At 45.1% G+C, this 18,108-nt stretch overlaps 1 protein-coding gene and 1 pseudogene across 1 annotated transcript in view; both read left to right on the forward strand.

Annotated features, from left to right (window-relative positions):
* The window catches only part of LOC149354889 (uncharacterized), a 115,778-nt pseudogene extending 99,403 nt beyond the window's left edge, over window positions 1–16,375 (forward strand).
* Window positions 1–18,108, forward strand: part of LOC149354891 (uncharacterized) — a 175,808-nt gene that overhangs the window by 13,563 nt on the left and 144,137 nt on the right. The window lies entirely within an intron of this gene.

Here is an 18,108-nt window from a genome sequence, read left to right on the forward strand (position 1 = left end):
CCATTAATTATTATAGTAATTAGTCATTCCAAGACGTTCCTGGACGTTTCCTAGAAATCACCACGTGGTTGGCGGCGCCTGCCCAGCTCCCTACTGCGCATCTGCTTGGTTAACGCTGGGTGCCTTGGTGGCGCCACCGTCATGCGGCGCTGACATTTCAGCCGACCGAGCCGGACGTCTCCTTGGAGTCGCGCCAGACGGATGCCGCCCAAGTGTTCTCCCCTTTCGCCAACAACCAAGCGCGCTCGCGTTGCAGAGCGTCAACGGAAATCACGGGACGCCAGTTGGGTGGCTCGCTCACCTACCGATTCTCCAAACAACAAGAAATCGAAAGACAAGGAAAGGAAGTGGCTGAAGTGTCTCAACAGATTCGGCCAAATGAATCAGTAGAATGATTCAGCCAGTAAAGTCAGTAGAAGAATTGGCAACAGAAGCGCAGTATTTCATTCGCAAACAGTGTGCAATCAGCAGCAGAGGCAGTCAAATCGGCGCGAAAAGGCTTTCGCCTCGCGCACTTGAGATCGTCAAGGCACCCCCCTAATTTTTTTCCCGATGGATTAGAAAAGGTTATCTTCTCGCGGAGGTTTTAAATTTTTCCACTGTAGGAACGTTACATGTGGCCCCCATTTCGGCTTCCGGAAAAGCAGATCAACAGAGATCACTCTGCTAAGCCTTAAGGAGATCACTCTACAAAATATTAAAAACAGGCTTTTTGCCCTAGGCCTGTTTATCAGTTTTAGTAAGGCGTTTGACTGTCTCAACCATAATATTTTGTCTTACAAGCTCTCACTTGATGGAATCCGTGGAACACCCCTGGCTCTAATAAAGTTCTATTTAGACAACAGGAAGCAAACACTATATGTTGATAGTCAGCAATCCTCTTTTTACCAGTGCAAAAACGGTGCACTACACGGCAGTGTGTTAGGGTCTTTGCTTTTTAATATATATATGTGAATGATATTGCAAGAATTTATTCAACCGTAAAATTTGTCATATATACAGACGACAAAAGCATATTTATTTAAGGTCTTAATGCAGATGGCTTAATTATGAAATATAATCAAACACTTTACAAATTATATCTCTACTCAAATTTGCATTGCATTAGTATAAATCCCAAGACGAAAGTACTCATATTTAGAGCCAAAAATGAGATAGTCAAAACATGCCATACTATCAGACATCAAAACCTAGTTCAAATAGTGACTGAACATAAAATTCTCGGTGTTACGGTAAAATTAAGTTCGGATAAACACATGAAAGATGTTTGTAGAAAATTAGCCGCAGTGACGGGGGGTCTCATCTCGTTGCCCACATTTGCTTTCAACACAGGCCAAAATTCCAATTTATCATGCACTGTTTGCTTCCCACAATAATTACTGCGGCCTGGACTACAACGACAAAGGGGAACATTGGAAATATACTTATACCTCAAAAGAAGATCGTGCGGCATATCGCTAACCTCGATTGCCTGTCTCCCACGCGAAGTGCTTTTATAAGCTACAACATAATTAGAGCTGAGCACATGTATCCGAATCGCCTTCTCCGCTATTTTTTAATTTCCCGCTTTATTTTTCAAGATTTTTTATTGAATCTAGCATCTCTAAGAATAAGACCTGATACACGATCAATACGCAGTGATGATGTTTGCCTCCTCCCTATATTTCGAAACAATTATAAAGTTCAGTCGTTACACCATAGCCTCCCATTTATTCTAAATGAGCATAAATGTGTGGCCAGTTATGGCGTTAAAGAACTGAGAATGTATTTTCTAGGCATGCAATCAGTAGCTAGGTGTGTTTGCCTTTTCTTTTTCTAGTGTTGTTTTTCTTGAACAGGTATGTATTCTATTTTTTCTTGATGTTGTTCTGTTTACTTACTTGCTTTGTTGGTACTGGTATTGTGACGTGTCTACAAATATTAATACTGGTATTGTAGACTCATTTTGAGTCATATGTTGTTCGTTTAATAATTCCTGTGAACTTGTGCTTCACTATAATTTACTGTTCTTCGCATTCTCGATGTCTATTAATATGAGTAATACCTACTCATGTAAACCATGACTTCCTTGTACAAGGGGTCATTGGCCGAGCCAAGCTGTCGAGACAGCTTTTTTCCCGTGACCCTTTCCAAGATGAATTATTTCTGGAAGAAATACAGAACTGAATCGAAATTGAATTGAATCATGAGCAGCATTAGATACAAAGCGCTAGGCTCTGTGCTCTTCTGAAAAGCTGCACAACTGCTTGCCTTTGCTTTGAGAGTTGCCAGTCGGCCTAATGCGTCCGACACCGCATCTTAGAGATGCTTCTGACCGGCCTCAAACTGCTTCTGTCCCGTCTCAAGATCTTTTTGCCCAATCTCAACCTTTTTTTGACCGGCCTCAAGCTCATTTTGGCTAGCGTTTACCTCGCTTAAACTTGCCATCACATCAGCAAGGCGCGATTCCATATTCATTTTAAGACCATTTATGGCAGCTAATATCTTCGCAATTCGACAAGTCTTGCCTATTAGGGCCAAGGTTCACTTCTGCATCACCGGATGACGAAAGCATTTTCGCAACATGAATACAATTGGCAACGATGCATCCGGAAGTGTGTGGGCATGGGACGAGCAGTGCACAGCGATTACAATATACGCTTAGAATAAAGTGAAAAGGGGTAACTAACCTACGTAAGAAAGCAGAACGGCTTTAGCAGCATCATCGCTGCTGTCCCATGCCCACTGAGGAGCGCATGTATTGGTCGGCTACTTATACACTGCGCATTGGTTGATGGCGGCGATCCGTTTTCCTTGTCGTTGCGAAGTGGCGACATGCTTCCATGGTTCAATGGCGCGAATGTCAAAGCGGCTGGACGATGTCTGGCTGACGAGAATCGGTGGAAAGTTTTCGCGTTTGGCGGCAAGGGTAGTCTTCCAGGCAAATGAAAGGAAATGGACAGTTCTTGGAAAAACTGCATTTTAAAGTATTTGTTTTAGCGGAGATTGGAGGAACTGAGTGTTAGTGAACGTTACGAGTTGTTCTTACTGGAGGACGTTTAATGCAGTGTGGAAGTTGAAACTTTTTTTTTTCCTGTCAAGCTGTTGTAGAGAAACGCCAGTCGTTTTATTGTTCTACCGGGTTTCTAGAGTTTTGGTGTTGTCTTAATGCATTAACGTTGACGGCTTGTCTTCTGTTATAGATTTTTCAAATACGAACTTGACAGCTTTCCTTGTGTATGAAATTTGTTCACATGTAGGATAACAGCGCATGAAACTTACTGTTCTCAAAGGAAGGATACAATAAATAAAAAATTACGGAAATGTGACTATGTTTCTACCGGCATCGAAACCGTATTGATCTTCAGATAATATTTCATGTTTTTCAAGAAAACTGGTTATAGCAAGAAGGTGTTTGTACAGGATTTTAATAATAATAGGCAAGATTGAAATGGGCCTGTAGTTTTCAATGTCGCAAAGTCAGCCTCCTTTATGTAATGGTCTGCCCATTGCAATTTTTAATTTAATAGAAACAAACCAGGCAGCAATATAGACACGGATCATCTGCAAGAGTCCCAGCTAGTTGAAGTATGTTGGAGTTCCGTTGTAGTTCGTACATAGAAATGCTATCATGCCCTGTTCATTTTTTGAGCTGATAGTTCACGAAATTCAATGCAAGACACAAGCGGTCGTGGGCGAATTACAGCGTATGCAACATTATTAGGGGCTGTTTCAAGAGTTTTACAACAGTTCAGTGAACGGGATAGGCACTGGCGCAAAAGATACGTAAATCTTGAACAGGAGCATAAATGTGTTTTTATGTCCGTCCTGAGTGTCTGCGCTAAACTATTTATTTTGATAAACAGAAGTATCCACAACATATTCGGTGTTTTATTTCAAAAGAGAACTGTTTTGAATTACAGCCAAAGAGCCATTAATGGCAGACCACCATGTTGTTTTCGAGTGGCGCTTGTTATCAGAAAAGGGTTTATTAAAACAGGAAGACTTGTACTACGCATCATATGTCTATAACTTTCTTCCTTAATGCTTTTTATGGAGAGTTTAGTGAGTTGTTATTAGGGCATCATCTATAGTACGTCCAAAGCGTATCCCTTTAATTTATGCACTTTAGAACGTCAGGTGTAAGCAGGAGAAATTTATTGTTACGATTTTTTACTATTATTTTCTTCTAAGCTGCATCATTTAGGGTGTTTTTGGTTTCTATAAAACCGCGGCATATGTTTGGGTAAGTGACATTGCAAAGAAGAGCAAGCAGTGCAATCAAAGCTACATAATCTTGGCTACATCTAGTACAACTAAAGAGTGGTGATTCCATGGCAAGGCACAAGTGATAGGGAAATTATGACAACCACTGAAATAATTACTCGATAGCTTCTGTTTGATAGCAGAGTATGTAATCTGAGAATTTGGAACTCTGATATTTATGAGATCTATACAAGAGGAAACTAACTTGTCGCAATATATTCTCCCTGTATAGATTACTTTATGATAGGTTTATCTCCCCATTTCACTAGGGTGTTAAGATACTTACATGTCATAAAGCGAGATATCGACCTGGTGTCAAGATTATAGTCCCCCTTGAGACAGACAGAACTATTGGGCAACAAAAAGGATAGGGCACTATCTAGTTCGACTAAAAATACGTCTGAATTTCCTGAGGAATGCTTATAAATTGGAGCGATGGCTAAATCCGCGTCTTGCAAAAGAAGCTGAAGTCCAACATATTTAGTGGTAGACAATTCGATGTCAAATGAGGAAACTGCCACAGTTTCGCGAAGAAATACAAAAATACCTTCTCCTGTGCCAGACTGACCTGTAAACGCATAGCAAGATTAGTAATGTATTCTGCTGCAAAGTTTTTTTCGGTCAGTATACTTTTGGTTAGTACAAATGCATCAGTCACGTTTTCAGTGTTACCTAAAATAGAAACAAATTCGTCCCAGCGTTTCGGAATACTCCGGATGTTCACACGGAGGGCGCTAAATGATCTTATGTTACAGTTAAGATAGCTTACAGAAGTATTTCGCAACAAAACACAGAAAAAAGAAGTGACCATGTTTAGGCAATTGAATCAAAATCTGAACAGCTGCTTATAAGAACAAGAGATGCATCTTCCGATTTTCTGGCGTATAGATCTTGGCATCCTTTATTCGCTCGAACTTGTTAATTTTCTCCTTTCTCTTTTGTCGGGCTAGTCCAAAGATCTTCCGGATCCTACCACTACGGCATCACTTTCTCTCTTCCTTCACTCCCACCTTACTCCCTTCCTTACGGCGCGGTTCTGGGGTCCACCTAGATGTGAGACAATTTCTGCGCCATTTTCTTTCCTCAAAAAAAAAAACAATTTCTTTTTCCTGTTAAGCATGTAAAGATACTGTAAAGATACCTTTTCTGTAAGATTTTGAATGTCACGTTGGCGTGCAACCCCGTTTCTATGACAGCCAACATAGAGTTTCTTACTATTACCTAGAGGGAAAGCTGGCAAGCCGTCTATGGGAGTTTGCATGGAGACCCCACGTGACCACCTCAGCCACCATGGGCGCTCAAAGCATCATGGGGCGGTGAGCTACTTGTTGCGGAACTGCAACTTTTGGCCAAAAAATAATCAAGAAATAAAGCTGTTTGATAACTACAAACGTCCTGACATTGAAAATCTTGTCTAGTGATTGCAACAAACGAGCAGAAAAGCATTTAAGTGCAAAATTTGCCCAAAATAAGAGACGACTCGCTCTCCTATTGGCCAAGCAATGAACACTATAAGAACTAATATTTCGTAATTAACAGGCACACTTTTAAAAGTAAATATGTTTTCAAAAAAAATGTTGTTGTTTAGATACTTTAAGAGGTTTTTTAATGGCATTTCGGAAGAGTAAAACCTTTTATTGGCGTCGTGTGTCGTCGCGTTTTCACTACTATGGTTTTTGCACACTGCGGTCGCGCGAAAGTCGTCTGCGCACACACGAATAACGTTTTTGAAATGAAACGTCTGAGTAGTACCACTCTGTGTTCCCGAAAAACTACGACTGTTCCGCAACAAGTAGCTCACCGCCCCATGATGCTTTGGGCGTCCACGGTGGCTGAAGGGCAGCGCCGCCAGCTTTCCCTCTAGGTAATAGTAAGAAACTCTATGACAGCCAAGCAAGAGAACCTGATCTTAACAGGAGAGATGCCGTCCCTTCTAGCACGAAGGTGGCAAATAGTCTCAAACTCAGTTCTGAGGAAATCAAATGTCAACTGTTGGGCCGCATTGTAAATTAATGGCAAAAGCTGCTCCCCTGGCCTTGCGGGTAAACCATGAACTTCCGTCTTGGGCCGCTAACTATCCTACTCTAAATTGTTCGTTTTCCTCTTTAAAGATATATTCTCATCAGTCGGCGCACTTTGATGGGGCTGCAGTGTGCGCTTCCACTGGCAACTTATGGTAGTCTCCTTGAGCGGCGGTAAGCTCTGCATTTGCCAATATTTCTGGAAGTGGCATTGCAGGTGCCAGGGTCTTGTCGTCTGCTGCACTGTGTGCATTACGTTCACATTCTTTGCACCGGAATGTTTCCCGCTTCCTTGCGAGGCATATCGCTTTCCCTAACTCCAGCGCAGTTTTTTTCCGTAGTGAAAGCCTACTATGTACTCAGTACGATTTATAAAATTGTCAGTGTGTAATACTTTTCGACATTTGCCACAGTCATTACGATAAGCTGTCAGCATGTTAACTAATACAGCAGCAGTGACAGGTCAATAGCATCAGTGCGTCAATGTCCTCACCTGCAGAAGAAGGCAGCGGTTGGTTATAGTCGAGCGCTTGTCATTGGCAGCGAAAAGAGCCGGCAGCGACGGCGTATAACCATGAAACGCTTTTAGCCCCCGTTGTCGGCATGCCGCTGGTGGAGCGGAGGGAGAACACTGAGTTGAACCTAAACGCAGTTTGACAAAACTTTCACTTTCATGGTTTATGGTTTATTGGGGTTTAACGTCCCAAAGCGACTCAGGCTATGAGCGACGCCGCAGTGAAGGGCTCCGGATGTTTCCACCACCTGGGGTGCTTTAACGTCAGGTGGCCGAAATTTCCGGAGCTCTTCACTACTTTCACTTTCAATCACCCAAGTTGCCTATGTGGGCTGAGCTGCCTCCGGAGCAGCGCATGCGTCAACGACAGCCTCTCTAGGATGTGCTACGCCAGTTACTGCGCATGACGGGGCCGCGCAGCTGACCACAGCGTTGAATCAAAATCGTAGGCGCGTCGAAGCGGCGACATTAGCCAAAGCGATTGCTACAGCAAGAAAAAGCCCCCGTGTAGTACCAGAACTAGACTAGCGAAATAAGGAACAAGTTGTAACGCCGCCTTCAAACATAGATTTTGTAAGACGGGCTATACCACGGCCGCTTGATGCTTGATGCAAAGCGGCCAGCCACGTCGCGCCGCTGACAATGGGTGAGCATGTCCTGGCGGAGTTTACAGTCGCGGCCGCTGTTTTCGGTGGGGGCGCCACTGTTCGGGGACAGGTCCAGGGAGTGGACTCCCGATGCGCTCCTTGCTTCGTCGTGTTCGAGCGCGTTTGCCTTCCATATTCAATGCAAAATAAAAACCACTACTACTACTACTCACGTTCCTCATGTCTGCAGTGCTTTCTTTGTATTTTCTGCTGTGCGCGTCAGTGAGCACGTTTGCCTCGCGTCTGCGGTGCTGGATTTGGACTTTTCGTATGCGCGTGAATGAATGTTTGCCTCGTGTCTGCCGTGCACTCTGAGCTTTTCGTGCATGCGTGTGTGGAGGTCAGGGACGTGCACGGGGCACGATGCCGCGCATCTGCTGTGTGCCACTGTCCGTCACAAACTCTAGAAAACAGCCAACTGTGAGATATTATGAGTTTCCCTCCGAACTACAGCGTCGAGAAGCGTGGCTGAAAATATCGCTCGCCAAGGACTGTCAGGGAAAGGAACAAAGTGGGCGCCAAGCGACAGGTCTCTGGCATGTTCCTTGCATTTTACAGAGAATGACAACAAAAAGTAAGATCAAGGAAGGTTGTTCGTCTGTGAATGGTTCCTTCCTTTCTTGTATGACCATGCAATAAAAGTGTCAAGTACTTTGTTGTTTTCTCGGCTGCAGGTGGGCTTATGAAGTTCCACAACTTCAGCTATAATTATCGTTTTTTTTCTTTTTTATGAATTGCAATAACTTGTGTATATAAGGGCTCGGGCTCTGCCACTCAAGCCCTATGAGGCTTTGGCAGGCCGGGTTTCTGTACATTTTTTTTAATATCTGGCGCAATAAAGTATTATTATTGTTATTATTATTAAGACCCAAAATTCGACGTGACACGAAGCGGAAATGTACTGCGTGTGACCAGCTGTGCGTGTGTCTACATGGGGTAGCGAGAAGTGAATAAAAATCAGGGAGCACTTTGACGATCTAAAGTGCGAAGAGGCGAAAGCCTTTAACCCCCTCTGTCGGTGCCCTCTGCTTGGCGACTGTTGAAGATCGTTTGGCGACTCTTGAACGCTTCCGTACGGCATCGCGAGCACGTTTCGTAGCGGGCGACATTGGAGCGCGCGCGGCCTGCATCCTTCCTCGATCAACGTTCAGAGACCACCTGAGAGAGCTCTGGCTGATACGACCATTGTGCAAACTTTTGACGTCAGTGCACATGCGCCGTTGTTAAACCACCTGAGGATTGCGCATGGGGCACTGCGCATGCGCAGTGTGCGCGTTTAGTGGGTATCATTAACTAATCATCATTACTGTTCGTGCATCTACTACTACACCATTAACTATCATTACTGACTTTTCAAGTAACCATTAATGGCAGCTGCCGCGGACGCATGGACGGACGGACACGCTGGCGAGTCATGAGCCATAAAAGGCTTACGCCTTAAAAGTAGATCGAAAGCTTCAGGCGCATTAATGCAACATCCTGAGGTACAGCCGCTCGCCCGGTCGTGCATCGTATAGACTTCCTACCTGCCGCGGTGATTGTGACATAATCGGCGTTTTCAATGACTACTTAAATATGCAGTCTTTAATGAGCAACTAGAAAGCGCACTGTTTACGCCTCAAGGAGTGAGCAACGGGCGTACCGACGCAGCTGGCGCGGCGTTTCCCTGCGAGTAGAAGTCCCCGAGCAGTGGCGCCGCGGCGGGCGCACGGAGAACTAGGCCCAAGACACCGTTTCTGTGCGACGTGGCGGGCCGCACCTCGCTTTGCGCTTTGTATCTAGCGGCCGTGGCTATACACTGAACGTCCCGTATATAAGTTCGCCACAAGGATGAAGGAAAGAATTTAAGTGACGCTGTTACGTCACATTTTTTAAGCCGGACGTCAGGGCTCCCCTCCGATTTTTTGGCGTGCAGGTCGGATAGCGAAGGCCTCCGCTGAGTTTAATTCCTGCATGGTTCGCCATAACTCCGGTATTGCCACCTGCCGTTCACAGCTGCTTCTATCAAGAGACGCGACAAGCAGCTCTCCCTCCCTCTCCCTTGGGCTTTATTTGAAGCTTTTTTGGGCCTTTCCCTTGCTTTGGCGAAGTCTCAGCGTGCCACTGAAGGATAGCCACGCAAACTCATTGTAGATTATGGTCACAGGAATGCGCTCACCTGACTACCAACTGTTCCGGTAGATGGCGGCGGCGTGCCACAAATTTCATGCGCCATCTGTCATCTGTCACATCCAGACTTAGCCGGGATGCAGGGGTTACTAGAAGATGATGTATACTACAGGTGAATGTAATTGTGGCTGAACTGGGAAAAAATGTGAAAAATTCATCGGGTGGGAATCGGCCAGATGACGGCATTGGCTACTTCTAGAGCTCCCGACGCTTCAGAGCACCGGCTAACTTCTCTCTTCAGCTCTTTTCTGACTGCTGTGTTCAGTCCGCCGTCAGCATGTTTTAACGCGAGGACGTTAAAGGCCTCGTTACCCAGAAAATCCAGCTTCGGCGTTGTCGGCGTTGGCGCTGCTGGCTTTGTGAGCGAAAGAAAATATGGAGGGGACACATAATCTCCGCATTAAGGGTACGACGCGATAGCGTAATTGGTTAATTCCCATATAAGCAGAACTGGTGATTCTACATTCATAGACCCCTGGGAGTCATCATACCACTCCTGGCACGGTGGTTAAATGATGCGCCACTGCCCTGCGATGGCAGCTGCTGCCAGCGGTGGGCCTTGTGCGACCCAGGTTGCTCTTCCCGAGCGACCAATAATAAATTTAACTGCCACCTGCCACGGTGGGCAGTTTGCTCACTATCCGGTGGGTGGCTCTCCCGAAGGTCATGTTGCACACACGGCGACACCCGGCTTTGCCTAGCAATGCTTAGCAATCGCTTGAATAGGGTGGCATAGGGCGGCCCATGTGGGCGGCGCCGGAGACGCAACCTAGGTTGGCCTCCTAAGTCACGTGATTTTGTGGCGCCATCACAACCTGTCCACCGTATTGTGAGAAAACTGCCCATTGTGGCCAGTGGCAGTTCAATTAAGGATTGATCGGAAGAGGTTGCTCGGAAAGAGGGACTTAGGTCTGATGTTAGCGTCTGCCATCACTGGGCAGTGGTGCATCCCTTAACCGCTGCGGCGTCTGCAGAAGTGGTAGTTCGAGGACTCCCAGGGACCTACGAGTATAAAGTTTAGAGTGACCGATTACACATATATGGGCGCTAACTCATTAGCACTACCGCGTCACATCCTGAAAGCAGAGCTTAAGTGCCCGCTCCAATTTTCCCACTGTGCTTAGCTTAAACGGCCTTTGTTTCGGCGTTGCGAGCAAAACGTTACGATGTAGTGCTGGCGAAAAGGTTCGTACGAAGCCCCTAAACTTTTCGCCCTAATTTAAGGCGAATGAATGAGAATCTACACAGTTATAGGCTGGATAGCGTATTTATTTTTTTTTAATGCGAAAGTAGTACTGGTCCCAATACGATAAAAGCCGGCGTGTGCGTGTGCGTGCGTGCGTGCGTGCGTGCGTGTGTGTGTGTGTGTGTGTGTGTGTGTGTGTGTGTGTGTGTGTGTGTGTGTGTGTGTGTGTGTGTGTGTGTGTGTGTGTGTGTGTGTGTGTGTGTGTGTGTGTGTGTGTGTGTGTGTGTGTGTGTGTGTACTTGCAGAAGGTGCAGGAAATCCCAGCAATGGCAAGAAAAATCAGGTGACGTCATCAAGCGGCCGTCTAACGCAAACACCAAGCTGAGTGCCACCACTTCAGATAATGTCGTTTGTTATATCAGGTGATTCAGGGAATACTTTAAGTCATTTTCAAAAATAGTGATTTTGAGGTAAAAATATGGCTTTTGCGGCATAGTATTTCCAGAGTTGGTGGACATCAGAGAACTGGTGAATCATCTTTAATAGTAAGCTAGTTAACAAATTTCAATAATTAAGCTTTTACCTATTACAGTTGGGCGCCCGGTTGCAATTAGAGATTTGTAGCGAGTCGTTAGTAATAGCTATGCCAGTTTTTAGAATTTCGAAAACGCGATTACTCTCGGCGCTATGGCTCTACAAAATGTAGCTATTTGCACTAGTTACTGTACTGGAGGGATTGCTTTGCTTGCTTGCTCTCCGAATGCGCATGTATTCTGGCACGATGTAGCCAAAATTTGTTGTGCCACAGCGCCAGGGTTGCCAGATGGCTCCGACCTCAGGTAGCCAAATTGGCCTCCGTAGTAGCCCAAACGTAGCCAAAAGCGAAATTTTTGCGTAGCCCAAAAGTAGCCAAAAATATTTGTTTTTGTGACGACATTTCTTAAGCATATTGAATTAATTTTCGGCAGGAATATTTACATATTAGATTTCTTTCCCGCACATGATGTCTGAGGGGGTGCGCACGGCGTGTTCTTTCCGTTGTTATGTTTCGCATCCGTCATGTGCGCTAACCAGTGCGGCTAACCAGGTGCGCTAATCAGGTCCTAAAGATGGGGACGCAGTTCCACTTTTCAGGTGCGGCAGTAGGCCATATCACCTGAGGCAGGTGACGACAGCCAGTCTGCACGCGGAAAAGAACGGCGGCGCTATATAACGCAATCGCAGCTCTAGTTTAGGAATATTTCACCTTTTAAATGTTCGCGCGCAGATTAGGCACATGGACAGTGAAAATACCTTACTGTATTCTTACGCAGCCTCACATTTCAATTTTATATGCTTTAAGAGAAAGGTTCTGACTGAGAGTGTCACCTCAATAAAAGCATCTAGCATGCGCCTTCTTGAAGCTACATTCCGCCTTCGTTAGTTACAGTGGGTTCCGCGCCGCGCCGAAGGGTGGCTGCATGGCTCCGCATGAGTGCATGCAGATTACGCAACGGACACGGCGCTCTCGCGTCGCTCGCAATGAATCTCGAGGGCTGCACGTGTGCCGCTTGAGGCTGCAGAAAAAGCGTAGGCTCCTGCGAGTGGCGCGCTTGCTGTGTCCACCACGAGAATAGGAAGAAACAGAAAAATAATTTATTAATGTGTAAGCATTACTTGCCTCATGCGTATCTTGAGCAGGATGTGTCCGCAGAGCCAGGATAACAAATGCAAGAAAAGGACATGTCTGACGGTGTGTTTCCAACCAGCCACCTACTGCAGCCGACGCGGGCGCCCAAACCCCTAGGCCACGTCTATGGCTAACGGTTAACATGTGAGGATCACGAAACCAGGCAACAGAAGCGAAACAGTAGCATTTAATGCTTGCGCATTCGCACCACGTAGGGAGACTTAAGCTCTCTTAATGTTTTCCCTCTATTCTGGTACCATGGTCACCTGTGGTGCACCGTCAATGGGAGAACGCTCACATGTGGAGATGCCAACAGTCTATGTTCGGTGGCACGCGCGCGCGGGTGGCGTTAGTTCGCGGATTAAGTGGAATCTATAGGCCGTGAAGTGTTTCCGGGGGGCAACTTTCACGTAGTGTCCACTCTTTATAAAATAAATCGAAAGGCCATGGTCCTTGACCACATGAAACACATAAGTTTTCTCGAACACAACGTTTACATATTGTCATTTTGTAGCAGACGCGCTCAATTCCTTTAACCTGCTATAGCCTGCATTTTGATTCCAGCATGCCTTTTATTTCTGTCACTGTATAATTGTAATAGAGCACATTATAACTACTTTAACTTTTTTTTCACGCATTGAAAAAGATGTAGCCCAAAAGTAGCCACATAGCCAAAACGAAATTTCTGACGCCAACTCGGACAAAAAGTCGCCCAATTTGGCTATTAATAGCCCAATCTGGCAACCCTGCACAGCGCCGAGGTTAATCGTGTATACGATAATCTAAAAACTGATATGGCAGTGACTAACGACCTGCTACGTATCTCTAATTGCAACCAGGCGCTTAACTCTAATAGCTCAAAAGTTAATTATTGAAAATTATGCAACACCTTACTAATTAAGATGATTCACCGGTTTTTTGGTGTCTGCCAACCTTGGCAATACTAAGCGACAAAATTAAGCCATATTTTTACCTCAAAAATTCGATTTTTAAAAATTACTTAGTCTTCTCTGAAATATCTGGTATATATAAAGGGTGTTTCACATAAGTCTTCGTACAATTTAAAAAAAAAAGTGTTTTGAGTAATAAGGGCGCTTTTCACCATAGTATTGTCAGTGGTGTAGCAAATCAGAATGCAGTTAAGACGTGCTAACTAGCAGGCTGATTAAACAATATTGAACAGTTAACTTTTTAACTATTACTGTTAGGCTTCTTAATTATTGAGGGGCTTATAGCGTACAGTAATTTATATCCATATCAGTTGTTATAATTTCGAAACGCGGCTGCCTTCGGAGCTGTGGCCCAACAAATTCTCGCTAAATGTTGCCAAAATACATGCGCTTTCTAGAATCTTGCAAGCAAAAGAACCTCTCCAGTGCACTAACTCGTCGAAATAGACAAAATATGTTGGGCCGCAGCACCGAGGGTAACCACATTTTCGAAATTATAAAAACTAATATAGATATTGCTTACGGTGGGCTACACGCCTCTCAATAATTAATGAACCTAAGAATAGTAGTTAAAAAGTTAACTACTCAATATTGGTTAACCAGCCTGCTAGTTAGTCCATTTCAGCTGTATTCTGATGCACTACACCGCTGACAATGCTATGCCTAAAAAATCGCTCTTCTTACCCAGTACAGTAAGCCCATTCTTAAAATTGAGTAAAGTCTTAGGTGAAACACCCTGTATACTCGCCACTGACCGACCTCGATGAGGCGCCAGTTTTCCCGACTACATTCGTACCAAAACTGGGACGCAACCGTTTGTCGTACGGCCGGCGTTTCGGGTGGTGTCATACGATTTCTCGTTGCATATAGCTTGTATGTGCTAGTCAAGTTGGAGGCTAGCCTGCGACAGAGATTCGAACCGACGACATATCTACATTCAATTGTATCTCTTCCCGGGGAGGTGCAGGGTTCGATCCCCAGTGCCGCCGGGTACGGATTGCAGATAGCTCCGAGAAGTATGTCCTTCACATAATAAGTCCTATTTTAGCACATTTTATAATTTAATACTCATAACAGGTGTTTTCCCTGAAAGATTAAATGTTGCTAAAGTTTCCGTTATTTTCCAAAGGGGGGATCGAAGCTGCATGTCTAACTGCAGGCCAGTATCAATTCTTCCTGTTTTTTGTTTCTAAGGGCGTGACAAAATCAGTTAATGAGAGAACGAACAGCTTTTTAAACAAACATAACGTCGTTACACCGTATCAGTTCGGATTCACAAAAAAACCTCGAAAGAAATTGCACTACTCGTCCAGAAAGAATTAATTTTGGGAGCTTTTGAGCGTGAAGAGTACATGCTTTCGTTATTTATTGACTTTTCAAAGGCATTCAACCACATTAACATACAGAACTCTTACTGAAAAACTAGAATCTTACGGATTTCGCGGTAGATTCATGGTCCTTCTGAAGAACTACTTGCGGGATCGCCAGCAGCAGTTCCAAATTAATAATTTTAGATCTGAGCTGAGAACGGTCCGGTGTTCCACAGGGCAGCATTCTAGGCCCCCTATTAATAATGAGAAAGCATTTCCAGGCTTTGTCGGCGGGGTCGTGTCACCAAAATGTGTCCACAAAACGTGTCCGCAGCAGTTGTGGCGTTCTCAGAAGAGGTAGCATCAAACTAATGGTTGCGATCGATAGAGGATGATGCTAGGATGATGCGCAAAAAAATTATGTCGATATGTCACGCGCATGCCAGCCGCAAATTATGTCACGCGCATGCGCCGGCAGCTGCCAGGTGGAGTTGGAGAGGCGGTCGACGCTCCTTATATAGATTGTGGTGATGACATCATGTGACGTCACGCATGCGCTGTACATTTCCGGTTACGAAATACTACGGCATTTGATTACGTCATCAGTTTTTGTTAACAATTTGCATTAACTTTCTAAATTGTTTTATTACTGTACTTTAATTAAATAATTTCGTGTTACGACACAATATGCAATGTCTATGACGTCACCAGTTTTTACTACTTTTGTATTCGTTTAATCAATTCTCAATAATTTTAATTAATTTCGTGTTGCGACATACTACGCCATGTTAATGACGTCATGAGTTTTTAATTAACTGACAGCTAATCTGTGACAGTTTATGACATACTACGCCTATTGATGACGTCATCAGTTTGATTGACAACTAGGGTGGGACAACTGCGTACGCACACTCCGGTGAGTCATGAGCCTATGAAGGCTTTCACCTTAATATCTGCTGCAGTCGGCACCCACTGCCGATTGCCTCACGTTGTATAGCTGGCCAGTTCAGTTCAATCAGCACAAGCATCTCTGCCATCTGAAGTATCTCGCAGCAGCTCGGTGAAAAAAGCCGAGTTACGCCCATGTGGCACCACGTAGCGAACAGCATATAGCTGACTGAGCCCCCATTTGAAATAATCTGTTTAATAGCAGACCGAGTCAAAAAATCATTTCCATATCCTAAGAATGCAATTTGCGTATTTGTGGAGGTCATATTCTTTAAAGGTGAATATTTCTTTTATTTTTCACATGGATACAATTGCTAAATAAAATTACAGGCAATATTTAATAAACGCAAATACGAAAATAAAAGAACTGGCTAAACAAAGCTACAGCTTATTTAGGGTATTCAGCGACAGTCATCATGTCTATATCTCTCTCCATAACAGCGTTCGTCCATGACCCCTTCCGCACAACTCCAGTACCTTCTTTCTTTTTCTTATCTGTTCTCTTCATCTTCACTCTTCTTCTTTCGTCTTCATCGTTCTATTGTCATTTTCTCTTGGTTTGGCACCGATCCCCTTGTTGTAGTAGCTGTAGTTGCAGTTCTTCTTCCTTGTCATGGTTTCCCTTCGAGCCCAAGCGGAACGGCGCCAAGCCAAGGAATAACTGCAACTACAACTGCTACAACTACTACTACTACTACAACTACGACTACGACTAAAATCACAACGGGCTTCAGTGACACGACGACTCAAGGTGAGCTCTCATTAACGGCTCTTGCTGCAAAAAAAGAACTTCGACGCTTTTCGTCTTCGTTGGTGCGAAGTGATGATGTAGCTGCATTGTCGTAAGGACGCCATGAGCATAAACTGATGCGTGGTGAAGTTTTGCTAGCGCAAGCGAGTGTGAGAGGTGGCCCTGACATATGTGGCGGATGAGGAGGAGGCGATCTGCAGTGCGCATGACAAGGACAGAGATGCGCTATAGGACGTCAAGAAGTGTCGTGCAGCTCGCAAGAATTTCTTCATCGTATTCATCGCCCGTGAAACAACTAGTGTTATATGATATAGACGCTCATTCCTCGTACATACCGTTATCCAACGTCTGTGGCAGCTAAAACGCGCACAGCAGTGCCACTCACAACGATCGCATGTACGCACGCAACACGTACGCGTACAAATGAACAAACAGCCCCTACCAATCGGTCATATACAACCCAGGCGCTCGTTATAAACCAAATATCACCCATCGGACTACGCACCCATTTTGCCATCCGCTCCACGCTTCTTTTTCTGCCTTCAGCGTCTCATTTGGGCTTGTGACAAATGAATGTTCGCTTCAGCGAACACGAACACAGCCGTTGCTTCCGCCCTCCTATAACAACGCTGTGGTACTCTGGTTACTGACGCGGCCGACGGGCAGCGTACGTGAGGCCGTTTCCCGGAGACTCTCAACGGGCGGGCAGCCGCGAGAGGGAAGGGAGAGAGACCCAGCCAGGAGGCAGCAGTCGTGCCGGCGGCAGTGGCGGTGCAAAGGAGCAAAGCGAACCATTACCACCTTGGCGTCCGCCTCTTCCGACGGGGGTCGCTTTTCCACGTACAGGCGTGTCGGTTCCTGGCACACGGCAGGAACGGTGTGCGCGTTCGCGCGTCCCGGCAGCCGCTGTAGACAGCACAGCTCTGCCAGTGGTTTATCCTCGCATAGATAGACAGATATCCGTCAATAGCCAGCCAGAGCAAGATACGCAGTGGTAGTAGATAATGTCATAACTGCCCAATGGATTAGTGCCTGCGGCTACTTTCCAATGTCCTCCTGAATAATATGACACCGATTATAGCTTCTTTGTTGTCTCTTTTTCTCTGCCTACAAAAGATTTTTCTTCACCCATGAAAGCAGGGGTAACGCGACACAAATATATGCTAATCGTCGCCTTCTTTTTTTTATTCGCAAGCATTAAAAACCCATACTACAGATTTGCTCGCTACCATCTTGGCATTGCGCTCAGTAAATATGAAGATGCTAGCTTAAGCGGCAGTGGTGTGTATTTCTCTTTTGAGAGAGAGAGAGAGAAGCTCTTTAATTGAAAGAAACATGAAATTTAGCCGGCGTTTAAATTCGCTGACCAGCTACTCTACGTGGGGAAGGGATTCGGGGAGAGAAAGCTGGAGTGAGAGAGATATAGGAAATGCGATGACAAAGTTCTGGGCATAGGGAATGCGCAGTGAGAGTGCTGAACGGAGGGATTGGAGTTTGTCCAGAAGAACAATGTGATCTAAATAATCAATATAAAGTTCAGAGCGCGTCTGTGCTGCCTATGACAGGCTAAGGGACCTTATACACAGTCGAGTGTTAGAGGCACTTCAGTGAATAATTCCATAAGGTGTGCATAATGTGCACGCTCCTCAGCATACATTGGACATTCTAACAAAATGTGCTCCATTGTTTCTGCTTAGC

This window comes from Amblyomma mixtum, chromosome 3 (assembly GCF_055824585.1).
Source record: "Amblyomma mixtum isolate Tamu chromosome 3, ASM5582458v1, whole genome shotgun sequence".
NCBI classification, from domain to species: Eukaryota; Metazoa; Arthropoda; class Arachnida; order Ixodida; family Ixodidae; genus Amblyomma; species Amblyomma mixtum.